At 36.6% G+C, this 6,061-nt stretch overlaps 1 non-coding gene across 1 annotated transcript; it reads right to left on the bottom strand.

Moving 5' to 3' along the window:
- Positions 1–5,081: 5,081 nt before the first annotated feature.
- On the bottom strand, positions 5,082–5,187 carry LOC131654392 (small nucleolar RNA R71). The gene has a single exon (XR_009299433.1). It is a non-coding gene; the product is annotated as a small nucleolar RNA R71 (small nucleolar RNA).
- Between the last annotated feature and the right edge of the window lie 874 nt (positions 5,188–6,061).

Genomic DNA, 6,061 nt, shown 5'->3' with positions numbered 1-6,061 from the left:
GCCCATACTATTTCTCTTGTACAAATGCAAATCAAAGTTCAAAGCTTTATAGACACTTTCTCCTATACAAAGGCTCTGAACTAGGGTTTGGATCTTTCAAAAGAAAATCACTGAATCAATGGCTCCAAGGCATCTTATATGGCTCAATATATCCTACACTATCTCCATGACAAGTATCAAGGCCTATCTCAAAGTTCTGATCATTCAAAAGTTCAGAAAGTCAACAGTCGACTGGTTGACCTAAAAAGTCAACTGTGGTCAAAGCAAAGTCAAAACTCCTGATTTTTTGTCAAGATCCTCATATTGAAGTATCATTCACCATTTGATCAAGAATCGATCATGGTTCATCAAGGGGAGATCAAAAATCAACAATTCAAAAGGTTTCTAAATTAGGGTTTTGTATAGGAAAAGTCAACTGAACTTTGACCAGCCATAACTTTCACATGGAATATCAGAAATTTCCCATCAAAAGCTCATTTTGAAGGAAATTTGGTTCTCTACAAAATTGTGTCTCACATGCCAAGTCTAAAAATGCTTCATTTGGGAGATATGGACCAAAACATTATAGGTCCTTTTCAAAGGTCAACAAAAAGTCATTTTCTTCAAAAGGACATATAAGAAGCATGGAAAAGAATTTTGATATGAGACCAAAGCCACTGGTTAGAGGACTCTCTAAGGTTTCTAAAGAGTCCTAGAACTCTTCCATACCATAAAAAATGAGAGAAATATGCTTGGTACAAGTTGGTCGATTTTCAAGAAAATTGTGAAACCTTAATTAGCAAAATACATACTTTTGAGTAATGGGCCTTTGATATTACAATTCTCACGAAATATCAAGTGTATGGGAGGCCCATAAACCAAAAATTATTTATTTTATGATATTATTTTATTTACCTTTGAGTTTATTTATTTAAATTCAAAATAAATCAAATAAAATCATATTTTTGAATAAATAAAAGATGCTATGGAATATTTTCTCATATAATTATATTATATCTCATCTAATGACCAAAAATTGTGAGGAATATGCAAGAAATAGGATTGAACTAAATATAGAAAGATTGAATGCAAATTTTCATATCAAATCTTTTGCAATCAATCAAATGTTTTCTGTCCAAGTTTTCTGACCTAATTCAAACCCTTATATATACCCATAACACTCAGCCTCAGAACACAGGAGCTTGTGGCCTCAAAACCCTAACAAAACTTTCCTAAAAAAATTTTCAAAGTTTAGGGCAAACTGGTTTCCTTCGTTCAGGGCAATCCAGAGGCAAATAGAGGCATCATTCCACTTCTGAACCGTCACAAGGTAAGTCCATGTATTGGTAAGCCTTAAGCATGCGTGAGATTCAGGTACCACCATTAACAACTTCATGCATATTTTCCATCTCTCATATTTTTGCTTTTTGTCGTGTTTAATGGGAACTAATGATATGGTTGAGCCTCTGGTACTATTTAGGACAGGAGGATGCCCTTGCTTCGAAGTTCTAACGTGAATAACGTGAGACACCATGTTAGGGCAAAAGGAAAGAAAACTTTCGGATTGCATGATACGTTCGTTTTCAGATCAAACCAAGGCCATATTTTGATTCAGGAGGTTAGGTTTAGTGGATCTAGGCATTCACGTTGTTTGTATAACACCGTTTTGTAGGGTTTTGAGTTTTGCAGAAAATCGAAGGAAAAAATCGCAAGAAAAACTGCAGCAATAACCATGGAAGAATCCGCAGGAAAATAGGATGAAGACGATGACCAGTGGGCCAACGCGTGGCACCTTCCAGTTCGTGAGTTAGCCTGCTGACTTTTCTCTCCCCACGCTGGCGAATAACCATTGGACGGTCAAACTAAAGACTTCCTCCCTCCCACTCTCATTGGCACGCGCGCAAGACACAGGGGACCCACTTTGACTCTGACTTTTTTTGAATTCCCTAGATTATCTCTTGTTTCATATTTAATTCATTGTTTGTGTTTTATTAATGATTACAAACTTGGCAGAATTGGCAAGGGCTATGCATTGTAGCCAGAAGAGGGCGTGTTCGAGCCCCAGGCATCACAATATTTTTTTTCAAGTGAATCAAACATCAATCTGGTGCTTCGCCCGCTGCACACGCATGATGCACCTTTGCTCCCAAGCCATCAGATCTTATGAACGCATGATCCAACGCATACAAAGGCTGCGGCACACCATGAGTCCTCTAGAGCGTGCCTCACCGAATCCAGGTCCCAGCATTTTTTTTGTTTCTATTTCTTTTCTATCTTTTCTTTTTTTTGTTTTAATTTTCTTTTCCACTTTTTTTAGAGGTTATTAAATTAGGATTAACAAATAATTTTATTTTATTTTCATGATTAAGTTACTAGATTAGTAGATTAATTAATTAACCAATTAGGTAAATTAGATTTAAATAGATAATTAGGTTTAATTATTAAGTTAAATTAATTAGATGGTTAGTACATGATTTTTTCTTAAATATTTAATTTAGTTTAAAATTAGGATTTAGTTTAGTAATAAAATCAATTTAGGTTTTCATTTAATCTCTTTAATCCCGATTTTTCCAATACGATTCTCTTCTCATCTCCAAACTCTATTGCTTGTCGCATGAATGCTTATTTTAGCTATTTACTTAATTATTTAATTTTCGTCTTTTTTTCGTTTTTATTTAATTACTGTTATTTAATTTAATTTCTGTCATTTAAATTCTAGAAGGTGTATAGGTCGCTTATTCGATTTTGATGTAATAGTAATTAGGACTTTATACTTTCCGCATTTTATTTTCCGTACGTTATAACTGCTATTTTATTATCTGTATATTATTAACTACGTGGTTAGTAAATAGGGAGTGCAAGATAAGTAATTGAACGTAGCCCACTAATACAAGATAATATATCTGAATTAAACTCACGTGATTGCTGCACACACTCACCTTTAAGGTAACCCTTCTTATGCTGCCTGTTGCCTTTCAATCTAAACGGAATAGTCAAGTCCCTTCGAGCGTAGGGATACCTTAGCACCTGCTGCCTACGAATTCAAATCATCATAGTCCCTCGGAATAAAAGATCATAGTTCCTTCGAGTTGCCTACGATAAAATGATCTCGTCCCTCGATGTTGCCTCGATAAATGATGATAGTCCCTTCGATTGCTAAGGTATCCTTACTGTTGCCTTAATGACTATTATATCCTTCCCTTAGACTACCTACCCTCTTTATGGTAGGGATAGTCTTATGGTGAACGATACTCTCGATGACCCGCACATCCAATTGAAAGACTTCCTGCCCTCTTATGGTATGGATATACCCTTTCGCCCGAAAGACTTAAAGAACAAGAAAGACAATCTTAGGGTAGGTAGTTCTTAAATGCTTGCTCATATTCAAAACTTTCAAAAGGCTTTTCACACCCCTCTTTTCAAAACAATTTCAAAACAAGGCTACGCTTATTTACAAGCTAAAGTCCTTAACGAAATCTTTTTACTATTCACACACGACACTTCAAACTTTTTCAAACAAGTAAAGTGAGCTAAGAAATTAAGAGCCCATGGATAACCATGGATGCAAAGGGTGCCTTACACCTTCCCTTTGTATAACCTACCCCCGAACTCAAAATCTTTCAAAGGTCTTTCCTGTTCTTTTTGCCTTTCCAATTGGATAAAATAAAAGTCGGTGGCGACTCTTGCTTAACCGCGACATTCTCGATTATAAAAAGTCAGTTCACCGTATTACACTAATGCATGCTTTACCATGTGTTTTTAACTCCAATATTTATTTCTTTGATTGATCACCTTAGAAATAGGTAAAATCTTGTTGTTGTGAGAGATCCAATAACAAGTGTACTTCGTGGGTAAAAATGGTTGAAAAACTATAATAGATATACTCATTGAATTAGTTGCTTAAACATAAGTGACTACAATCATTCAAGAATTCAGAACTAGACACGTATTAGGGTTACAAGTGGAGCTTAGAGATTTGTTTTCCTTACCCTCTTATGTATGCTACTGATTGCTGTAGAGGAACATGTTTAGATCCTTTTGACCTTGCATGTCACGACTTCACACATCATTAGCACATGAACATGCCAACATATATCCACGGATCATAACTCAACGATATATCTCTAATCACTTTTACAACACGTTATCTTTTTACTTTATTTTCATCTTATAAGAAAGCTGGATCCAACCCCAACACTTATTATTATTCCCCTACTCATGCTTATATTGAAGAAATAGTGTTTATACAAAAGTCATATTTATGTAGTAGCACTCCTTGTGGGTACGATGCTCTTTTTACTTATCAATTACTATGATTCAAAACATGTATACTTGCATGTGACACTATAGAATCCCGAACACGTTTTTGGCGCCGTTGCCGGGGAATGATTTTCACTACATACTTGATTTTTGTATTTGATTCTATTTGTTTTCATTTTAAGCATTTGTGTTTTTGACATTCTGTTGTAGTTTGGTGTCCCGACAAGTATAAGCTATTGCATGCCCAATCGTCACGCCCTATTCACAGTGGATTTTATGAATCGGAAAGAACATTCAAGGCGCTAAGAAGACAAAGACGTGTAAGAAATATCCCAGACGTACCTGTAGAAGTTAATCTAGCATATATTGATTCACCAAATCCATATCCTGTAGTACAAGAAGGTTTAGACGAGGAGGAACAGATCCCAGTCATGGCAGAAAACAATGACATTATTGGTATCGCTAATGACAGGGCAAGGAACATCAAAGACTACGCTATTTTTAACCCTACATCAATGAATACTGGCATTGTCTTGCAAGATATCACCACAACTCAATTTGAATTGAAACCAATGATGTTCCAAATGGTGCAAACTATTGGCCAATGTTCTGGATCTCCTAATAAGACCCTCATCTACACTTGAGGCACTTTCTGGATGTAACTAGCAACTTCAAGATTCCAGGCGTGACTGATGACGCCTTCAGACTCAGATTGTTTCCTTACTCTCTAAGGGATATAGCCAAAAGTTGGTTGAATTCCTTAGAGCCAAATTCCATTGCCACATGGAATGACTTGGCTGAGAAGTTCTTGGCTAAGTAATTTCCTCCTTCCAAGAATGCATAGATGAGAAATGAAATTACCTTATTTAGGCAAGGAAATGAAGAATAAATTTTCGAAGCTTGAGAAAGATTTTAGGAGTTACTTAGGCAATGCCCTCACCATGGCATCCCTATTTGCATCCAACTTGAAACATTCTACAATGGGCTAGTTCCTTCTTTAAGGAACATGCTTGATGCATCTAGTGGGGGAGCCCTATTGTCTAAATCCTATGAAGAAGGATATCAATTGATAAAAAGTATCACTGCCAATACCTACCAACGACCTACAACAAGAGCTAATGTGAGTACAACTCAGAGAAGGCCAACTAGAGTTCATGAAGTCAACGAGATTACTGCCCTTGCTGCACAAGTGGCACAAATTCACCAAATGATGAAGAACTTAATGACTGCAGACACGCCAAAATCTGAACCAGTAAAAGTGGTTACTGACACTTCAGAAGTTGCTTGTGTCTATTATGGAGGGGCACATTTATTTGAAGAATGTACTGCAAATCGCGTCTCTGCAAATTATGTGGGCAACAACAATAGGTACAACAACCCCTACAGTAACACCTACAATCCTGGATGGAGAAATCATCCTAATATTTCATGGAGTAATAGCCAAGGTCAACCGAGGCCTCTAGCTACCCAAGCTAATCAAGCACCACAAGTTCCTCCTAGTTTTGCTGCGCCTGCTCAAGGCAATAATCAACTGGAAAACATACTAAAATAATTCATTCAAGAGGCAAAGAATCAGTTCTTATCACAAGGAGTTAGTATCAAAAACCTAGAGAACCAAATGGGGAAAATTGCCACAATTTTGAGTTCAATACCACAGGGGGCACTTCCTAGCTATACTGAAGCACCCATTACATCTAGGATGAAGAATGTAGAGACTTGCAAAGTTATCAAGCTAAGAAGTGGAAAGGAATGTGAAACACCACCACACAAAGAAGCTAAGACTAGTGGAGTCCTGCCTAAGAAGGACAACACTAAAGAGAAA

Source organism: Vicia villosa, linkage group LG2 (assembly GCF_029867415.1).
Source record: "Vicia villosa cultivar HV-30 ecotype Madison, WI linkage group LG2, Vvil1.0, whole genome shotgun sequence".
NCBI lineage: Eukaryota > Viridiplantae > Streptophyta > Magnoliopsida > Fabales > Fabaceae > Vicia > Vicia villosa.
The sequence above is the reverse complement of the archived record's forward strand: the minus strand, read 5'-3'. Positions and strand labels throughout refer to the sequence as shown.